The following is a 22,532-nucleotide window of genomic DNA, read 5'->3' as shown; positions in this document are numbered from 1 at the left end:
TTAATTTCGAAGAAATGGAAAATTAGCAGACCATTCTTACCTTAAAGCACATGCACCTGCCCCCCTAAAAAGTTTGGGGAAGACCATGAGGTGATCATTTTTGAGGTGGGCAATAGTAATGTGAGGGCTCATTATTCTATTTTATTCTGTCTGTGTGTGTGCGTGTGTGCGTGTGTGAGTGTGTGTGTGTGTGTGTTTGAAATTTTTCATAATAAAAACTAAGAGCATATTGCCAGTAAAATTACTGTAAACAAGCAGACCACTTGCCCCAGACTTCCAAGGAGGTCTCTTTCTGTAACACAAGGTGCACCTGTTCCAATAAGCTGGGAAGGGAGCAGGGTGTGGGGAGGGGCAGCTGGTAACTATTCATCCTGGATGTTTCCATCCTGCTATCTGTTTATTTTACAGGGAACCTGAGCCTGTGGCCTCTCAGGTGTCAGTTCTGATTCCAAATGAAAGGATCTGAGGGGTGCGCCCTGGTGTCCTGGTGCCCTGGCCCCTGGCCAGGTTTTCCAGTTGCTTCTGGGTCTCAACTTTGGGTGGGCTGGGCTGAGAGCTTCCATCTCATGGGTGGGGACACGTCCAGCCCCATCCCTTTCCCCATTCTCTATCTGCCCAGCCTGCACCCTCCTTCCTTTCTCTCTATGCACTGCCCCTGCTCCCACCCTTCTGCAGTCTGCACATACCTTGCCTTTCTCACCCCTCAGGGCCCCTTCGCTTCCCCAGGCCTGTCTTCTTACTACCTGGGCCACAGGGTGTGCTCCAAGGGGATCACTCATTTGGGACCCTCTGCTGCATCCTATTTTGCTCTAATTGTTTCAGGGCCTAGTCTGGTCCCTCTGGCTACAATGCCAGTCCCAGGGGGCTGAGTTCTGTTATCTTCTGTTTGTTTCCACAGCACCTACCATACAGGAAAGTATGCTTGATAGAGTGATTCATTGAATGAATGAATGAATGAATGAATGAGCGAGTCTGACAGGCAGTGAGCTCCTTCTTTTTCTGTCACTCTCTACCCCACCAGAGGCTCTGAGCATAGATAAGAACGTTGAGGGGTGGTCTTCCATCCTAGTTCAACCAGGCGAGGGATTCCAGGCTGACATCATTCTGTCTGTCTGTCTGTCTGTCCGTCCGTGGTGGGAGACTGAATGATTTCAGCCTGGAAAGGGTAGTGGGTACTCGTCCCTCTGGAGGGATAAAGAGAAAGAACTGGAAGAGAACGAGACAAGTGGGGGCGGAGTAGAAACAAGAGAGGTGGGGGGTGGGGAGGCGCAGGGAAGAGGCTGGGTGAGAGGGAGAAAGGGGGCACAAAGGACGGAGGGAGAGATCCTTGCCTTGCACATCCCCATCCCCAGCCCTCTGACGTGGCTGTGCTGATATCCCCAGCACTAATTGCTTCAATTAATAATACTGCTCTATACAATTTCAGCAGCTGAGAGCAAGTGCAAGGAAAGATGACATAATGCATTAATAATGCAGCAGACGACCGAGTCGGGCTCCCGGGGAGCTCCATTAAGAAGCCGCTACGCAGTCCTCACACCGCTAGCACTCCGGGCAGGGCCGCGAGCGTCCTTGGGCCTCTGCAGACGCGGGCTGCGGGGCTGCGGGGCTGCGGGGCTGCGGGGCTGCGGGGCTGCGGCCGCAGAGGCGGCGCCAATAGACTGGAGTCTGGGGACAGTTCCAGGCTTTTCATAAACCCAGGAAAGCAGCCCTCCCCCATTCTTTGATACGGACAAAAGATGTTTTCTTAATCTTACATAAGTGCTGCGCATGGTTTCAAGGTTGCTGCCCTAAATCCCCGCAAATGCCACTTCCTGGACCCCGCCCAGACTAGCAGCCCCTCCCCCACCTCCACTAATGGCTGAAGTTCCTGGGGCAGCTCTCCCGTCTTTTTTTTTTTTTTTTTTAATCTCCGCCCCATTCTTTCTCTCCGCATCTGCATCTTCGTCTTTTTTTTTTTTTTGTCTCTCTGTCCCTGGATTTTAAAGAGCTCTTAGGGAGGTAACCCTCTCTTTCAGGACAAAGAACCTGTCATCCAGAACACGCTGAGCTGTTTTTTCTCAAGTCAGCATCAGCGTCACCCAAACCCTCCAAGTGTCTGCACGCGCACACGGTCCATCCCCCAACTGTGCCGGGCAGGGGGCCAGGAACAAAGGAGCCAGCAGCAGGCGCCCCCGTCCTGAAGCTGCAGGTCCCTGCGTGGTTTTTACACGGGTACAAAGCCAGCGCTTTTCTCATTCGCCTGCAGAAAGCGGGCTTAGACCATCCCAAACAAGCATGCTAACTCAGGGCTCCTCATTCTGGGGTCTGAGGAAATGCTTAGAGGTCCCAGAACCCACAGAAACGATATGCAATAATATGTAATAACATATCTGCATATATAATAATGTAATAATATATGTAACCCTTGTACATGCGTGTACTTCTCTGATAAGAGCATCCACAGTATTCTCCAGTTCTCTCATGGCGCTGTGATGGCCCAAGTCCAGACCATTGGACTGTCAGGCCCTTAGGTGGGTCCTTAGATAACAGAGGCACTTGGATGGGTGCGTCTTCCATTTCTGCATCGGTGGCTCTAGAAAAGCCCCTCTGTTTCTCACGTGGATTTCTGCAAAGTTTATGTCAGAAGGGGTCAAGGGCAGGAAATAAAGAAGGCACGAAGAGGCCCAACATGAGAATAAAAACTCGTGCTTCAAGTCTTGGCATCCGAGCACAGGCTGCTGCCTGTATTTCACAGTAGGACTGAAGTTTGTGTTGGCAACTCACAGTGTTCTCAAGAACAGCCTTCCTTTCCAAGGAAGGAAGGTAGGAAAAAAACATGTGCTGGGCACTTTCTTTGTGCAAGGTTGGGTCCCAAACAGCCTGTTGTGATCCACACTGATCACATTCCAAGGAGGCAGACCCTCCATCCCACTTCCCTGAGGGGGAGAGTAAGACGGCAAGAGGTTAAGAATCTTGAGTAGCAGAGCCATGATACGAACCTAAACCTTTTTGCCACCAAAGCCCAGCTCTTTCCATTGTACAGAATTGCCTGGGCGTAAACAGTAGCTCTTGGAGGGGCGCTTTTCTGGGGGTCAATCTGGCTTATTCCCACCCCCGAGTGCCCATTTCTCATGCCTGTGCTCCACCTGGTCAAGTCCCACCCTTCTTTAAAGAGCTAACTTAAGTCCTGCTTCCTCTGTCAAGCCTTTTCTAGACAATTTCAGCATGGAGTGACCTCTTTGTAAGGAGTGAATGGTGTAAGTAGGTGTAAGTTATATGAAGAGGTGGGCTGCAGTGGGCACTTGAATCTTAGCCAACATCCATTTCCCCATGTAACCATGCCTAACAGATCCTATTTATCTCCCCCCCGCCCCCCCCCCCAGGGGGATATTTTCTGATTTTACAGTTTACATTCAATATAATTTTGTATTAGTTTCAGGTATACTGCATCATGGTTAGAATCAATCATGCATTTCAAAGGCTGGGAATGAACACAGGACCCAGCTCTGGCCAGTGAGACGATGGGAGCAATTGCTGGGGGACCTTCTGGGAAAGAGACAAGGGAAGAAGACAGTCTCCTCTTCTTCACGGGCTATTCCCATGGTTGGAATTTCTGTGGGCGTCCTGCCACCCATCCTGAGGGTGAGGCCCTCTTAAGGATGACAGGGCAGAGGGAGAGGACTCCTTGAGCTACTGTATCCAACATTCCAAGTCTGCCCTCCTCTGAACCTCTGCTATGAGATATAATAAATTCCCTTGCAGTTAACGACAATTTGAGTTGAGGGTTTTTTTGTTGTTGTTGTTCCTTGCTGACAAAAACATCATAGTTGATATATACTCTCCCTCCTTTAATACAGTATTTGTGCTGATTGCCTGACACGTATCATGTATTGCTTTGTCACTCTATTGTATTGTTGTCTTGCGTTGTTATTTAACTTTTTCTGTGTTTATATCTTGTCTCTGAAGTCTTCACCAGCTCTTCCAGCCCACATAGATGTTCTCTGAATTCTTATAGAGCTTCCAAATAGCAGTCAAACCTGTCATCCATTCATTCCAGAAATATTTATTGAGTGTTATGTGCCAAACTCTGGGTAAGGGCTAAGGATTCAGTAGTGAGCAAGATAGACATGGTTTTCACCCCTATAGAGCTTACAGTCTGTCATGGGCTGAATGTCTGTGTCCCCCTAAAATTTATATGTTGAAAGCATGACCCCCAATGTGATGGTATTAGGAGGTAATTTGGTAGGTAATTAGGTCATGAGGTGGGGCTGTCAAGAATGGAATTAAAACCCAGCCAGCATGGCTCAGTGGTTGAGTATCAGGGCACATGCCCAGGTTTTGGGCTTGATCCTTAGTGTGGGATGTGCAGGAGGCAACCAATCAATCATTCTCTCTCATCATTGATGTTTCTATCTCTCTCTCCCTTCCTTCTGAAATCAATTTAAAAAAATGTTTAAAAAGGAATTAGAGCTCTTATAAGAGGGACCCCAGAGCGCTCTCTTGCCTTCTTTCTACTATGATGGTCAGCTATGAATCACAAAGCAGATCCTCATCAGACATAGAATCTGCCAGCACCTTGATTTTAGACTTCCCGGCCTCCAGAACTGTGAGAAACAACTGTTGTTTTAAGCCACCCAGTCTATGTATTTTTGTTATAGCAGCCGAAATAGGCTAAGACCCAGTATTAATGAAGAACTCAAACATTAATCAAATAACCTCAGGAATAAGTCTAGAATACCAAGTGAGAAGAGTAATGAATGGAGGTACCCATAGCTATGCTATGGTGTAGTAGGGGAACCTGCCCTGGTCTGGGGGTAGGGAAGGCATCCCAGAGAATCTAAGATCTGAATAATGTGTGGGACTAAATGGGTAAAAAGCAGGGGTGGGGTAGGGAGGGGGGATGCATTCCAGTAAGTACAATAAGATCTGTCCTCTCTTCTCCGTCCTGACTACCACTGCTCTGATGCAGGCCCCCATCACTTTTCCCGTGGATCATTATTGGTCTCCCTGCTTGTAGCTTTGTTCCTCTCAAGTCCATCCTCCTCCCAGGCATGAGAGTTCTCTATTAAAAGCCCTTCGGTGGTCTCCACCATCCATCAAGACAAGGTCAATTTCTTTAAGGCTCTGCATGATCTAATCTCTGCTTGTCTTTCTAACCTCATTTTCTGCCTCTCCCTGCTTCTGAGAACTCCCTACTTCAGTTTTCAATCATACCAGACCATTGGATCTTTCTATCCTGTTCTCTGTGCCTAGACCATCCTTCCAGCCTCCCTTTGTGTGGCTTCCATGACTCAGCCCAGACATCATGTCACTTGGTTTGGGCTTAGTGGCCCTCCTCTGTGCTTCCACAGTGCCCTGTGCATATCGAAGTTGTCCAGTGATATGTGTTTCTCCAACGAGTCTGAGAGTTTCCAGTGTAGGGACCAGGTTTCATCTATCTTTGTACCTCTTAGAACTTAGCACAGCCTGGTACACAGTGTGCCCTCAGGAGACATTAGTTAAACCGCACTTGGGTACAGACTGTTTTACCACATAATCTAGCACTGGTCAGAGATTCCATTTGACTGTGCTATATTCCACCGATGGTTTCACCTGTGCTAATTTTTACTCCACATCCACATTCTAAATTCCGAGAGGTCAGACCATTTCTCAGCAGTGCTCATAGTGCTTAACACAATTGACCCCCAAATAAGCACTCAGTGAGTGCTAAATTCATGAAGGAATGAATGCATAAATGGATGGATAGAGTTAGAGAAATAAACATTTTTCTTCTACCTCTCCAGTTGGGAAATGAACATGACTCCTCTTGCTGCCAGAATCCTTGAGGGCAGGCCTCAGGAGGAAAGGGAAAGGCTTCCCGGAAAAGTGAATGTCCATGAGGACTTCCCTGAGCACCTCTCCCAGCGGGGCCCTGACACCTTTATAGCCAAGGCAGCTTCACCCTCCTGGCTGAGGGGACTGAAGGAGGGGAGATGTGGCCCTGAGCTCTCCAGGCTAGAGTCTTCCCGCTCCCTCCTCCCCGAATGTACTGCTTGGCTAAGAAACCCTCATAGATTATGGCCCAGGAGTTTGGGCCCTTCTCTTCACCAGCTACGATGGCTTCCTCTGGCCCTGGAGATGGGATGTGCTCCTGCTAATGGTCTGCAAGGGCTCTCTCTTGCTGGCCCAGACTCCCAGGAGGTCTTGAGAGAGGCAGAAGTTTGGAGAGATAACACAGGCTGCTCACTCACTCCTGGGATCTAAACTCGGGGAACAATAAGCAGGCCTGTGCCTGAGGTAGTCCAGACAACAGCCAGCAAGGTTTGCTGAGAATATGCTAAGTGAGCTGTTATAGCTTGAACCTAGGGAGGAGGAGGAGCCAAAGAAGGAAGCCTCGAGTCCCCTGTGATGTGTCCCCTTAAAAATCTATCAGCCATGCTTATTTGCAGGCAGAAGTGAGGCCTTGCCTGCTGCTGGATGCAGAGCTTGCTAAAGGGCTCAGCTTTGCATCTGGACTTGCCTGTGCTTGAATGTCAGCCGACCTTGAGTGTGACTCCGGCTGTTCCTTACTGTATTTGAGTCTCCACGTGCTGTAGAGGAACAGGACCAGTGCAAGATGAAAATGTGAGTCCCTTGTTCAAAATTTCAAGACAGTGACATTAGAGCGTTAAACCAAGCACAGGATCCACCTAAGCTCCAGGCCCGGTGACTGCACAGGTTGCCCCCATGCAGCTGGCCCTGCGGAGGGGTTGTCTGAGAGTGGGGTGTGAGTGGGGCTGTAAGTAGGAGAATCTTCATGAGCAACTGCTCTCAAGTTAACCACCAACCATGTATCCTTTTTAAAAAAATATATATTTTATTGATTTTTTACAGAGAGGAAGGGAGAGGGATAGAGAGTTAGAAACATCGATGAGAGAGAAACATCGATCAGCTGCCTCCTGCACATCCCCCGCTGGGGATATGCCCGCAACCAAGGTACATGCCCCTGACCGGAATCGAACCTGGGACCTTTCAGTCCACAGGCTGACGCTCTATCCACTGAGCCAAACCGGTTTTGGCAACCATGTATCCTTTTAAAAATATGTATATTTTTTTATTTCAGAGAGGAAGGGAAAGGGAGAGAGATAGAAACATCAATGATGAGAGCGAATCATTGATAGACTGCCTCCTGCATTCCCCCTACTGGGGACTGAGCCCACAACCCGGGCATATGCCTTGACCAGGAATCGAACTGTGACCTCCTGGTTCATAGGTCAATGCTCAACCACTGAGCCATGCCAGCTGGGCACCAACCATGTATCTTAAAGGCAGGGATTTACCTTTTTTGGTTCTCCTTTGTGGGGCATAGAGGCACTCATCACTGTCCTGGTGAAAGTGAGGGTTTTTTGTTTAGTTGGCCTTGGACTAGAGACTATCTTCCTGTGTGTGTGTGTGTGTGTGTGTGTGTGTGTGTGTGTGTGTGTGTGTGTATGTGTATGTGTGTGTGTGAATTGTTGCAAACCCCATTCCTGTAGATGAGACTCAGAAATTTTGCACCAGCTCTTGGTGCCTGGCTTCGCCCATCACCTGTGAGGCTAGGTGAATCATCAGGCCAAGGAAGGTCTTAAACAAGAAGGCAGCCTGCTGCTCCAGGCGCTGGCCAACATGTCAAACTAAGCTCTGCTCAGATATAGGAGGTGGCAGATACACACGAGGATGACCAGGACCATGGCATGGCCTTTCTTCTTTGTCCTGGCATGACCTGCATTGTCTTCCTTGGGTGTCTCCACAAACATTCAAAGCATTAATTTAAAGAACAGGGAAAAATTGGGATCAACATTTGGTTTAAGGGAAAGTTGATTTGATCAAAACTGGGTGTTGGTGGCTTGTCCTCCCTCATCCTTCTTCCTAGCCCCGCTCAACCCCACAGGTAACTGAGAATGAGGACGGTTCCAGAAAGCAGTGGGGATCCAGACACATGGACACTCTTAGTCCCCCCGCCCCCCCCCCATAGTGTTCCTAGTAGCCCTAGGCTCCATTCCCACTTGCTTCATTTGCTTCCCTATGAATTTGCTCCAGGGGAAAACAGTTGGCATGAGTGTTTGAAGCAAAATCTCACAGCAGCCGTTTTTCCCCTTCCAGAAACCATTCTTTGTTTTTGCTAAACACTAGACATTCAAAGCAAGTTGCCTTTTGTCTAAACTGGGAGCAGAGACTTTGTTGAGTCTAACGTGGATTTCTAATCTTCTTTACCTGCATCAGGACTAGTGGCCTTTGTCCTGGATGGAGTCACTGCAAGGCCTGGGAGAAAAAAAGCAAATTTGCCCTTTGTATCAGCTCTTCCGCAGCGGGAGCCCAAGGGGGGTTTGGTGTGTTGACACTTGCTGGCTAAGACTTAGATCCTCTGTCACTGCAGACAGAGCTGCTTCTTATTTTAACACTGCAGCATGAACAGAGACTGCCAGTGCAGGTTCCAGAGGGGACTGGAGGTCAGCGCCCATCTGCTTCTTGATAGGTCCTTAGAATGGGCCTGCGGAGAGAGCTTCCTGGGGGCCATAAAGGCCGGGGGCCTTGGACCCACGCCTGCACCCCTCCTCCCAGCCCCCGCCTGCTGCATTGCACCACTGATTCAGTGAAGACATCATCCTCCCTCCTTTCCCAGAGCTGCTTGCTGCTCTGCTCTGACAATTAGACTGGCTGCTGCAGAGAAGTGCTCATCCTCACCGACATGTGGCTTTTTAAAGTGATAAATTGCATTAGCAAATTTCTTATTAGCTCTGCTGTCAGGGGGGAGCTCCTGCCACTTAGCTTGCTGAGGCTGATGCACGGCTTCCCCCCTGTTAATTACCATGCCGAGGGCTAAAGGGACTCAGAGGCTGGTGGGTGGATGGGTAGAGGCCCCATTCTCTCTTCTCCCTTGTGAGGAAAATCAGAGAGGACTGGGGCTTGGTGTTGAGCTGTCTTAGATCTGACTCTGCAGCAGGCTCCGTGCTTTGGACTCGTGATGCTGCCGAGGAGGGCACAGGATGTCCAGATACCATCCTGGTCGGGGTTGGGTTATTCCTCAGGCCTCCAGGATTTGGCAGCTTGGAATCTGCACAACATCTCTTTTGGAGCTGCATGTTCAAGGCAGAGCCTGGACCATGTTCCAGAAAAGTATACTGGCCTCTTCTTGGGGTTCAAGGCCACAGATGGTCCTCACTCCTAATCTCCTCACTCCGCACAGCTGAAGAGTCTCCTCCCCAAAGGTGATATCATCTCTCCTCCTCAGATCTTCTCTTGGTGACTCTCCAAGGCACTGCATATTCAGGATGTTCGGACCCAATTTCCATGGGCTCAGGCTTCCATTTTCCAGGTGGAATTGCATAAAACTCAAACTTACCGGGGAACAAAATAAGAGGAGGAACATTTCAATTTCTTGTTTTACCTATCACCCATCGGGAGGGTCTCTGACTACTCTGAGAATTAGACAGAACAAATAGGTCCTCATCTCCAGGAAAAATCACACTTGTGCATTCAGCTCCCAGACCCTCAGGGCCTTCCCAGACCCTCTGCAGCCTGTGTAGGAATCCACGAATCCACGTTCTGTAAGTGGCATTCCTAAGCCCCAGAGAGCAGTTAATCCCGGGGAAGGGACCAAGCAGCCCCCTGCCACAAGAAGCGAGCTTGCCTTCTCCTAAAACAACAGTAGAGCAGGTCCCCAGGGCAACCCCAGGCACTGTTTGGGTGAAGGTCACTAGAGGTAGTTACATTATTTCTTGGGTTACATGAGACATGGTGAGACTGAGACATGGGCTCAGGGCTGCACTGACTTTATGGCCAGGTCTGCATTAATTCCTCCTGAGAAACAGTTCCTGTGGCCAGGAGGCTCCTGTAGTAACATTCTTGTCCTGCCGTGCTCCTGCTGAGAAGGGAGGTGGGCAGGAGGAGGAGGAGGCAGAGCCTGTGGCAAAAAAAGGGAAGATTCTAAAATGGGTGTGGGGGAGTGTGTGTGTGCACGTGTGTGGAGAGAGAGAGTGTGTGGAGAGAGAGAGTATGTGGAGAGAGAGAGAGAGAGAGAGAGAGAGAGAGAGAGAGAGAGAGAGAGAGAGGCTGAATTCAGCCTAAGGATGCTTTTGAGAAGGAATCTCAAAAAAATAATTTCGAGGATGGGGTTGCATTCTTTCGCACACACGGCCTCACATTCTGCATTAGCCTGAGCTTTGGCTGGGCCTAGTGCTCTGCTCTGTGAAATAAAAAATGCTCTCCTTTCTTGCCACGCCTCAGAAGACTGGGTTTAGGAAACACCCCCAAGGGGGTGAAAAGAGGTCCTCTAAGCAAGTGAGGTGGCCACCAACTTATTCTCCTGGACCCCAGGTTGTTTCCATGACTTCCTGAGGAAAATAAGAAGGCAAAATTGCTGTAATCAGACCAGACTCAGGCAGAGTTTGCTTTTTGTTTTGTTTTGTTTTTTGGAGTGTTGGAAGGCAATGGTAACCAGCCTGACATGCATTGCCTCCTTCTCTGATCTTGGGAGCATGCCTTAACTTTAGTCTAGCTAGATTCCAGTGCAGCTTCTGGTCTGCAGCCAGTCTAGGCACCGTCCTTTCCCCTCTCCCTCTCTCTTCCATAGTCCCTTTGGGTCAGTGTAGTCACGAGTTGGGCTCTTGCTCCAACCCTGGCCAAGAATCTGCCTGGTTCCCAATCTCCCAATCTCTTTCCAAGATGGTCCAGCCTGGGCTCTAGCCCCACCAGTCTGACCTGCTTGCCACCTCCCAGCAGGTTGCCTCATCCCCAAGTGGGCCACTCCTTGGACTTTCTAGGTCCACACCACCGCCCTTTTTGTTCCTCCAGCAACTAAGTCCAGAAACTGGGGCACGACAAGCCACCCTGCCAGCATCCCACGTGCTCCTCCCTCCCTCTCAGGACAAATACCAATCTTGCCATTGAGAGGGGAACACAGAGACCAGGAAAGGGCTCAAGATTCTGTGAGCGGCGGAAGAGATGACCTGGGCTGCTCTGGTTTCTCTGAGGACCACTGGGCCTGGGTTTAAGGATGTCTTCTCCCAGCCTTTGGAAGAATGGTCAAGACTGGGCCCTGAGCAGAAGGGCCGGTTCAGAAGAACAAACACCTTGTTGGTTGCCCAAAGGATGAAATTCTGCAATGACTCATGGGTGAGAGGAAAGGAACCCACCCCTGAAAATGTCCTCCAAACATCCACCTGCATGGGCTCATGTTTTGCCTCCTCTCCAGCTCTGGGATTCAGGGACCACTCCTGGCTGCCCATACCATGCCTCTGGCTGGTTTAATCTCCCCTGGAACCAGGTTAGGCTGTGGATGAAGATAGGATCCCTTTGCCTGGGTCTTGGAGAAGAGCAGCATCAGTGGCTCAGGAATGGAAGCATGGAGCACCGTTCCTCTAATAACTTACTTTCAGGAAAGGATTTGAAATGGGAGAAATTAAGTAACCCCAATTCCCTGCTCTGGTACCCCTGTTCTCTGTAACAACCGCAGAAAACAGTTAACTGAAGTAGCCTCCCCTCCCCTTCCCATCTCTTCCTGTTCCATGTATTTGTCACAGTACCTAGCACAACCTTTTATTTATTTGTGTCTTTGTTTACTAGGTATTGTCTGTCTCCCTCTACTACCCTTCTTCTCTTACTCCACGGACATAGGCCCTTGTCATAGGCCCGGCCACATCCCCAGCATCCAGCACCCAGCACAGTGCCTGACTCACAGTAAAGGTGTACGGCCAATATTTGTTGATATAATGAGGAATGCTTAGGATTTGGAGAGGAGGCCAGGATGAGAGAGGCCATTTGGGTATAAGAAGAGAGGACATTTGGCACCTTCACTTTTTAAAAATATATTTTATTGATTTCAGAGAGGAAGGGAGAGGGAGAGACAGACAGAAACATCAACAATGAGAGAGAATCACGGATCGGCTGCCTCCTGCATGCCTCCTACTGGGGATCGAGCCTGCATCCCGGGCATGTGCCCTTGACCAGAATCAAACGTGGGATCCTTCATTCACTCTGCAGGTTGACGCTCTAACCACTGATCCAAACTTTACTAGGGTGGCACCTTCATTTTCAATACCCTTCAGAGGCTTTCCACGGCCAAGTGGATCAAGTCCAAATTTGTTATCATGACAGGCAGCCCCAATCCACCGCCTAGGCTCATTTCTTGCCAGTTCCCCTTTGTACCTCCAATGGCTCAGCCTCTCCAAATTGCGAAATGTCCCACGTTGCCAAGCTCTTTCACATGGTTCTTTTGTATTTGTTCCCACCTGGATGCCTTTTGTCTATGCAGTTAGGAATTATATCTACTTTTTCCAGTGCCGGTGAGGATAGGAACAAGCTCCTAGCACAGCGCCTTGCTGAAACAAAGTCTTCCTGAAATGTTGGCGAGCATCCTTCCCCTTCCTCTCTGTCTGGGGAATGCCTCAGTATAGGGGGTCCTCCTCTGTGAAGCCTCAGGCATTGGTCATTCCCCAGGACCCCACAGCACTTTGTTCTTCTCACAGTTAGAAACCTGTTAGGGGGTCTCGGTCCCCAATTTATCTCCCAGGGCGGAGGCATCTGGCCTCCTTTGTGCTTAACATGATGCGCGGCACACAGTAGGTGCTAAATGTAGGTGCTCATCTTCCCAGAGCCAGAGCATATGCAGCCATTGACGTCACTGGGAAGGAAGGTCAGTTCTGCATCCTCCTGGGCTGGGAAGCCTGGATGGGGGGAGTGCCTCCCTCCTGCAGCCTAGTCAGCCATCTGGGTACACCTGGCCATGAAATTAGAAGCCACAGCCCAAGCACCACTGCCACGTCTAATTTTCCGTCAATGAAATATTCAGCTGCTCCACAGCCATGGTCTGTCTGCTCTGTGTCTGGAAGGGAGGGGTTCCTGCCTCCTCAGTGCCTGTCTCCCACCCCTCCCCTGCACACACCATCCCTCCATCCTCAGACCAGGACTTTTGTTATCCTCCCTCTGAGCCTTTACTAATGCTCTGTGCCCATCCCCCTAAAATCAGGACTGCCCTTCCTCCTACCCCCTGACTATCCAACTCCAACCCACCCTTTGCCAAGGCCCACCACCTCTGTGAATTTTTATCAGAAGTGATCTCTCCCTCCTCCTGGATCCCAGACATGCATCTGAACAGCCAAGCCACACTTTACAAACCCAGTTGGGCAGGATTAGGTCTTAACCAGACCCATTTTAGTTCATAGGGATAAAGACCTTTGACTCAAAATGATGGTTTTTTGTTGCTGCTGCTGTGGATTTACTGCATTGGGGGTGGGGCTGGGGTGCTTAGTAGAAAGTAGGAAGGGGAATTTCCTATGAACACACATGGGAAGGCTTTCTGCCTGGCCTGTACCCCTAAAGCCTCTCCTCTTCAACTAAGGCCCATCCTTCAGGCAGGGGCAGGTCAGGGGAATGTTTGGGTCAAACACACACTGTGGTCCCGCCACAGTGAGCAGCCTCTGGGCCCACGGTGACTGCTGTTCTATGTGGTGAGTTTGGGGATGTTATCAGATTTCCAGGTGACAGAGCCATGAGCTGCAGGCAGTGCCCGGGCAGCGTTCTGGGAAGAAAGGGCATTAGTGTGGGTCCCTCGGCCAACCCTGTGGAATGAGAACAGTAGGGCCTTGCTTTATGCATCTTGAAATTAGATGTGAATACATGTTTGCATTCCAGTCTAATTTTCACATACTAGTCAAATGATCTTGATCAGATGGTTCCTATGAAGGGACACTGGCTGGCCCGTTGCCAGCAGGATGACGTGTGGAGAATGGGTCTAGGTTTTGGAATGTGGAGTCAGGCGAATGGGGCTTGAACCTAGGCTCTGCTCTTTGTTCATCTGAGTGACCACAGGCCGGACCCTTACCTTCCTGAGCATCGGTATATACATGCTTGTTGAGTGTGTGTGTGCGTGTATAACGTGTTTGGGTCTATACACACAGCACTTTCATTTTTTGAGCATTCTTTATGTGTTAAGCACTGTCAGGCATGTTATTTTCAATACCCTCATTTAGCCCTCACAACAACTCTGAGAGGAAGATTATTATTATCCCCACTTTGCACATCAAGGTTTGCAAACAGAGGTTTAATAGAGAGGTTAAGTAATTTGCCCTAAAACACATTTATTAAAGGGCAGATCTGGGATTCAATGTCAGAGTTCCTAAGCACTGTGAGATGTTGCATTTCTGTAAAATGGGAATAAAAATAGCTCCCTCAGTTGTATATGAGGAGCGAATGAGATCATCTATATGAAGGTCTTATAGACTGCAGCATTATTTTCAGAAGGAGAAGACTCGGTTCTTGCCCTCAGTAAGAGCTGCACAGTGCCTGGTTCAGTGAAATCAAGTGTCAGAATGCACAGTGCATACCTTAACTAAGAAATCCAACTTAGCTTCATTACTAATGGGATAAAGACATGGACGTGTCTCCCAACATGATGACATGCCACAGGAGGTATGCAGCATCACCTTTGTGGTATATTCTTGCCCCAAAATATTTAGCCTGAATCAAGTGAGACAAATCCAGATTGCGGTACATTATACAAGATAACCCACCTAGATTCTTAAAAAATGCCAATGTAAATAAGACAAAAACATACCACCACCAATAACAACTCCCCCTTTCCCCTCCCTCCCCCAAACACCAATGTTATTTTTTTTTAAAGCAGAGACTGTTCTACACTAAAGGAAACAACAAAAACATGACAATTAAATATACTGTGTCTCCTAGATTTTTTTTAAGCCATAAAGAGTATTTTGGGAGAATTGGGGAAATTGAAAATCCTTTATAAATTAGCTAATATTATTGTATCAATGTTAAATTTCTTAGGTGTGATAATGCTCTTGTGGTTATTGGAGGAATTATAGGAGGAATGTCCTGGTTCTTAAGTATTTGGGGTAAAGTGTCATGATATCTGTGACTTTCAAATGCTCTTGCAAAAAGAAAGTACATATATATACATATATATATGTATATATACTAGAGGCCTGGTGCACAAAATTTGTACGTGGGGGCGGGGGTGGGTAAAGGGTGTGGGGGGGTGATCCCTCAGCCCAGCCTGCACCCTCTCGCAACCCAGGATCCCTCAGGGGATGTCCGACTGACAGTTTAGGCCCGATCCCACAGGGATCCATGCGGGATCAAACCTAAAAGTCAGACATCCCTCTCTAAATCTGGGACCACAGGCTCCTAACTGCTCGCCTGCCTGCCTGATCACCCCTAACCAGTTGTCTACCTGCCTGATCACCCCTAACCACTCGCTTGCCTGCCTTATCACCCCTAACCACTCACCTGTCTGCCTGATCACCCCTAACTGCTTGCTTGCCTGCCTAATCACCCCTAACCATTCTGCCTGCCTGCCTGATTGCCCCTAACCACTCTACCTTGACCCCCGCCGCTTCGTCCGGAAGGTCGTCCAGAAGGATGTCTGGAATGACATCCAGAAGGTCATTTGGTTGTCTGGTCTAATTAGCATATTACGCTTTTATTATTATAGATATACACATATACACTGAGTGGCCAGATTATTATGATCTCTGAATGCATAATAATCTGGCCACTCAGTATATATATATATATATATATATATATATATATATATATATATATATATTAGAGGCTCGGTGCATGAATTCGTGCATGGGTGGGGTCTGGCCAGCCTGGCTAGGGGGAGGGGACATGGGCAGTTGGCTGGCCTGCCTGCTGGTCAAACTCCTGGTTGAGGGGACAATTTGCATATTAGCCTTTTATTATATAGGATATACACTGAGTGGCCAGATTGTTATGCGTTCAGAGATCATAATAATCTGGCCACTCAGTGTATATGTGTGTATGTATTCTATATAATAAAAGCCTAATATGCTAAGTGTCCAGTTGATTGGTCAGCCATTCAACCAATCAAAGTGTAATATGCTAATGATATGCTAAGGCCATCCAACCACTTGCTATGACGTGCACTGACCACCAGGGGGTGGAGGCTCTGACTAGTAGGTTAGCTTGCTGCTGGGATCCAGCCCATTGGGACTGAGTAAGATGGGATGGACATGCCCTGGAGCCCTCTTGTGGTCCCAACCTGGCTGGCCAACCTCCCACGTCCCTCCCCAGCCTCAATTATGCACCAGTGGGGTCCCTCGGCCTGGCCTGTGCCCTCTCACAATCTGGGCTGAGGGACCCCCCTCCCAGTGCATGAATTTCGTGCACCAGGCCTCTAGTATTTATATAAGGAGAAAAAAAACAAATGGCAAAATGTTAACTCTTGGTAAACACAGATACAAAATTTTACAGATATATGAGTACGTTGTTTTATTGTGCTTCACTTTATTGTATTCCACAGAAGTTGCATTTTTTACAAATTGAAGGCAAGACCTTCTGCCAGCAAAAAGATTATGACTCACTTTATTGCAGTGATCTGGGACTGAACCCACAATATCTCCAAGATATATCTGTGTAGGTTTTCCTGTACTAACCTTTCAACTTTTCTCTAGCTATGGAAATTACTCAGTATAAATTGAGAAGTTGAGCAAACAGAAGTTTAATAGAGAGGGCAAAAAACTTGCTATAAAATACATTTATTAAAGAGCAGATCTGGATTCAATGTATGTTACAGGACTAAAGGGAGGTTACTATTTAAAGGCGCCTACAGCTGAAGTTCTCTTTAATATAAAAATATCTCCATTGAACGTATTTCTTTGTTGGCTCCACTTTTAATCAGTGGAAGAGGGTATCTCAGGAAGGGGGACCTCAGGGGTCCCAGGGTCTGAGGTGGCTTCTCCACTCTCCCATAGGAATGAGTCTAGTAGTGGTTCATCAGGGCTGCTTTTCCTTTGGCTACAGTGTAGTCAAAACAATCTCCTGCCCCAGCCTCCAAGTTCCTAGGAGACAAGGTTCAACATCTTTGCAGAAGCTGGGAACTGTGGTTTCCATGGTGCAAACAAAGCCCAGCTTTACCCACAGGAGCGACAAAGATAGGGAGAAGAGGACCTTCAGCAATGCCTGTGGGCCACCATCATAGTCACCAGGGTGGTTGTTTAAATTCTACTGAGGCTGGGGCCTGGGACCCTCTATTTTAAGCAGCACCCCAGTAACACTGCAGTCTACCCAAGTTTGAGAACCAGTAGCCTCGGCTAAAACCCAGACCTCTAATGCTGGCATTCAAGGCCTTGCAAAGCTTCCTTTCCTCCCCAGCAAGTTCTTTCCCTCCAGCCAGGCTGAAGGCTTCCTAACCTGCCCACAGCCTGGGCCTTTGCTTAGTCCCACTCTTCCCTGGAATCTGCCTCTCTCTCTTTAATCCACGTGATGTCAACTCAGTCTCAAGACTGAACTCAAGTCCTGCTTACTTCCTGGAGCCTTTCTCGACACCCCAGCCCACATTAAGGGTTGCTCCCTTTCTTTGATTTTATTCAGTGTTAAATTGGAGGCTCTGATTTAATACTGTAGGCTACAACCATCTACCATGGGTTTTTGTTTTTTTTTCCACTCGCTTTGGTTGAGTTAATGTCATCCCCCTGTCAACCTGTGAAGTTCTTGAGAGCAGGGATCACATCTTTTTCTCTTGCATCCTCTTTAGTAACTAGGACAAAGTTCAAGTCCCAGGTAGGTCCTCAGAACCAGGTTGTTAATAACCGAATTGAGGGAGAGAGTGTAGAAAAATAGAGTAAAAGAGAGGGTGGTGGGGAAAGAGAAGAGGAAAAGGATTGGCTATGGCTGTGGTAGCTTTAAGGACAGGACACAGGAAATTTCCCTTGAGCCTGGCATGGGTGTTGGGTATTGGATGGGTGTTGTTAGGGTGACCACCCCTCCCAGCCCACGATTATTTGCATTCGGGAGCTGGGCTGCTTTGGGGTCCCTGCCCCCTCATGACAATTTGCATCCACAAATTTACATAGAAGTAAAGGAGTTTCCTGAGAGAGGAGACAGAGGACTGCCTCTCACCCTATTCCTCCTTTGTCATTCAAAGTCCTGCATGGTGATCCTGGGGCTGGAGCCGTGGGCAAGGACTCCAGCAGTTGGATTGTGTGGCCATGCCCCTGAGAGAGAGCTCAACTTTAGGGGAGGAAAGGGGGTGTCTGGACTTCTCTCTGAGGCTAGCAGCATTGATAGTCCTATAGCTCCTTGGTGGCTGAATTCCACTCCAAACACCTGCGCCCACCCCCCACCCCCCAACCATGCTTGAAGCAGTTGAGACTAGGAAGTAGGGCTGTGTGGGGAGGGGGCACCCTGGATATTTGGTCATAAATACAAATGGGACCTTCCTTGTAGGCCAAGGAAGGTGAAACCTGCCACATTTTACGCTATTCCCAGATCAGCTGTGCTGTTCCCTCTGCCTAGAATACCCTCTCCCCTGACCACTGCTTGCAAACTCTGAGAGGAGCCTGGCTGGACTCCCAAGGTGGAGAGAGACTCTGCCTGAAAGTGTTTATGAACAGCTCTGTCTCCCCCATCAAATGAGCATGGGACTACCTCCAGGGTGGTGAAGAGAAAACAAGACCAGACTCAGGCCAAACAAAGGGCTTGAAATTGCTTCTTTACTTCTGTCTCCCCACATTTGTTTCTTTTTAAAAAAAATATATTTTTATTGATCTCAGAGAGGAAGGCAGAGCGAGAGAGAGAGAGAGAGAGAGAGAGAGAGAGAGAGAGAGAGAGACATCAATAATGAAAGAGAATCACTGATTGGCTGCCTCATGCACACCCCCCACTGGGGATCGAGCCTGCAACCTGGGCATGTGCCCTTGACTGGAATCGAACCTGGGACCCTTCAGTCCGCAGGCTGATGCTCTAGCCACTGAGAAAAACCAGCCAGGGCTCTCCCCACGTTTTGATAATACAGCTGTAACCCTCACTGCTCCTACCTCAGAGTACCTCGACTGGAGTGGGTCCCCCTGGACGGGGTGGAGGGACAGCTCAGAGCCCTCTTGGGGTGCTTCTCAGCCTGGATGCCCTGTCCCAGTCCAGACAAAGGATGTACTGAACTAGAACAGCCATGGGACAAAAACCAAGGTGACAGATGGAAGCAGAGCTGCAAAGATAGCAGTCAGCGGAGGAGGAAGGAAAGGCCAGTGACCCTGTGAAACACAAGTACAGTTTGGATGGGAAGAGCCAGGAACCACAGAGCAGGTTCCTAGTGGAGGAAAAGTGAAAAGAGAGAAATCAATGATGCAGAGGGAGCTTCTCCTCACATCCTTCAAATGGCTGCAGGGAGAGGAGGGGGAGGACCAGCTGGAGCTGGGAATATATTAGCTGCCTGCTCCTGTTACCAAGGGAGTTGTGGAGTCCCCGGCTGGAGGCCTCTCAGGAGATGGTAGATAATTATGGATGGGTCTCCAGGAGAGGGATGGAAAATATGACCCTTTCAAGGTCCCCTTATCTGTACCAGAACAGGTTACGGCAAGACAAAGAATTCAAGAGGCTGTCACACACTTATTTGTGTTGCATGCTTTCTTTAGCTTTTGAGACATCTCCTACCAAAAATCCTAAATGCTCAAGGTCAGACTGAATTTGGGGGTTTCACTACCCTGACTCCCACCCGGTGTGTTTATTTAAGATAATAATAATAACTAACTCCAACCTCCTGAAATCCTTAGGACAGAGGCTCTAGAATCAACAAGAACAGGATTTAGCTTTCATTCGAAATGTCTGCATTTCCCTGCAGTTAAGGGAAGGTGGGGTTCTTTGGAATATTAAAGTGGAGCATTTAGATGAGGCCCTTAATTTGAAAAGAGTGTGAGAATTAATGCTTGAGTTTAATCAGAGCCTGAATTATCACAGATAGATTTTTTTTACCCCCTTCTCCTTAATCAATTTCACCCTAATTAATTCTTCTGTGGCTAAGTCTTGTTACATTAGATAGTCTGCTGATTATTTCCACAATCAAGAGACTGTATATTCATGCATTTTTAATAAGGAGCGACTGCATCCTTTTTCATAAGTGATCCTGCTGGTTGGCAGTTGCAGCCGCTAAAATAATTATAGAGCAGATTACTTACTTTTACATCATTGTTTGCTGTCATATTCATCCTAGGTGACAATTTGGAAGTGCTCCGGAGGCTGTGTAATCAGCAGAGGAGCTGGTTATTTAATGTGGCAATTTTCAATGTCAAGTGCTGTTTATTCATAGGTCAATGCCTTTACACACACACACACACACACACACACACACACACACACACGGGTAATTTGGTCCTACTGGCTGATGAAGCCATGTGCTAAGACTTGAAGGCCATTTTAATTCTATGCTTAGTTTAAACCCTTGCCTTGTAGAAGGACCTACTTCTGAAAGCTGCCCGGCCCCTTATGCCTTCCGTTTTGACTGGTCTAGATAAAGTTCTAATGTCTGATTGGACTTATTTGATGGGGTGCTCTCATATCAGACCCTGATACCACTGCTTGAAGGGGTGACACAGTAATCCCTAAAGCCTCAGCTGTTTTCTGTTGAGTAGGAGGAAGAGGGAAAAGACACCTAAGGGCAAGACTGATTTTTATTTTGGGAGAAACACTGGGCTTTTTGGTTATGCAGAGGAAAGCTCAGAGCTGATTCTGGAATGGACAGGTTGAGACAAGAGAAAATAAATGGCTGTGTATACCAATACAGAAGGCTGTCGTCCCACTGGGCAGGCAGCTCACTGCTCACTGCAGAAGTTCTCTCAATGTTCACGTGGTGGGGGAGAGGCTTTCCTCTTCTCTCTTGGGGAAAACAGAGAGGTGGGGCCTGGACTCTGGGTAGGGGAGTCTGGCCAAGGGCTCTCCTTTCTGTGGGAGGTAAATTAGCTCTGTAGTCAGATGGGAGCCTGAAGGCTATAGGGTGGGGGGAGAAGGCAAGCAGGACACCCCAGGCCATGGGTCAGGGGACTCCAGGAGAGTCTGTAGACAACCTCCAACTTGATTGATTTTCTTCTGTAATTGTATCTCTCTTTTTCCAACCCAAGCCTTCAGTAGTTTTGTTAACCTCACAGCCTTAGGGAAATAAGAGAAGAGCCCGTATCCATGCTTGGAACAGAGGCGGGCAGAGGAATGTGATCGTCCTTCAGAACCCAACCTCTAAATTCTGTTCAAGGAAGCATGGTGGTCCAGGAGCCAATGTAAGGGGCCACAGAATGACCCTGGGGAAGGAGGACACTCATGGGTTCCGGGCAGGTGCAGAAGTGGAATGAGATAAACCTCCTATAGTGGAGAGAGTCCTTCAAAAGGAGAAACTACTGCTTGCAAATCACACGGGCATGGGCTGTTGGCTAGCGGCCATCTGGGTTGCCCTTAATATACACTGCAGTTGGCCAGAGTCTCAGAGGTTGTCCTGCCCTCCCTGTTCTCCACACCAGCTGTTCAGGGAAAGAGCCAAACTGTAGCAGCCTCCAGCTCTTTTCCCATGCATGCCACCCCCAGCTGCTCTGCAGAGCCAAGAGCCAGTAACTAGAGGCATCATTGAAACTTAGGTCATTACTCCCACCCTTACTGCCGATGAGAAACTGGAACAATTCTGGGGCAGTTATTATCTATAGTGAAATGATCAAAAGAGCTGTCCGTAAGCCTACTGAAAGAGTTGAGGAGATTGAAAGAGCAACACCTAAGCAAGTGTGGGGTTCCGGAAAATAAATGGCAAGCTGGCTGAATGTCTGGAGCCAGCCCTCCAAACCCCATTTCAGTCAGAGGGAACCTAGGGTCAAAGAGGTGATGTGAATTGTTCAAGGTCACTCTGTTGATCAGGGACAGGTTCAGATTTTGAGTCCCAGGTCCCCTAACTCCCAAATCATGCTCTTTTGGGGATAGCCCACCCCTCAAGTGTATTTCTTTTTAGTTAGAGAAATAAAGGCTGGCTCCGGACATCCAGCCAGTTTGACATTTTTTGCTGGCCTAACTTACGAGATTTGGTTATGCAACTTCTGTCCTGGGCTTCATAGCCAGAGTGCAAAACCCCAGGAAAGTAAGGGTATATAGTATGGGAGTAGGAAACTCCTGGGCTATGTCTTGGGAACTAATTATATTTTTTCCTTTATTTTTTGTTTTCCCTCCTCTCCTTTTCTTCATTTTCTGTCTTCCTCTATGTTTTTAAGTGTCTCACCCACATCGTAACCACAGAGCTTACCAGAGAAGATAAAGTCAGACTAAAGGGATGGGGTGAGGGACCATTCAGTGGCTCTCAAAGCTGCTTAGATGTGATGAACATCACTTCCATTGGGAAATGAAGTCACATGGCCAACTCTGACCTCAGTAGGGTGGGAGGTTTAATCTTCCCATAAGGAGGAGCACCAGGGAGTGGCTGTGTAGAGGTAGTGGCAGATGTCTTTGAACAAATAATGCAGTCTACCCACAGAGCAGTTTCAGATTATGGATATACTGTGGCTTTACATGTAGTAATATTTATGTCATAGACTTTTTATTGGAGATTTTGCTGTACACTAAGTTCATATAACTCTAGTCTATCTACCTCAATATTGCCTACCTTTCAATATCCACATTAAGTCTCACCTCCTCCATGCAGCCTTCTTTACTGATCACAGCATTTATTGCCTCTACAATCCATTCTGCCACAATTGCCAAGCTTCTGCTGGCTGCTGTTCTAAATGTGTATCTTATCTCTCCTAATAGACTAGAAGTCTTGAGAACAGGCA

The sequence above is a fragment of the Cnephaeus nilssonii genome, assembly GCF_951640355.1.
Source record: "Cnephaeus nilssonii genome assembly, chromosome: 15".
Taxonomy (NCBI): Eukaryota; Metazoa; Chordata; class Mammalia; order Chiroptera; family Vespertilionidae; genus Cnephaeus; species Cnephaeus nilssonii.
This window is presented reverse-complemented; position numbering follows the sequence as displayed.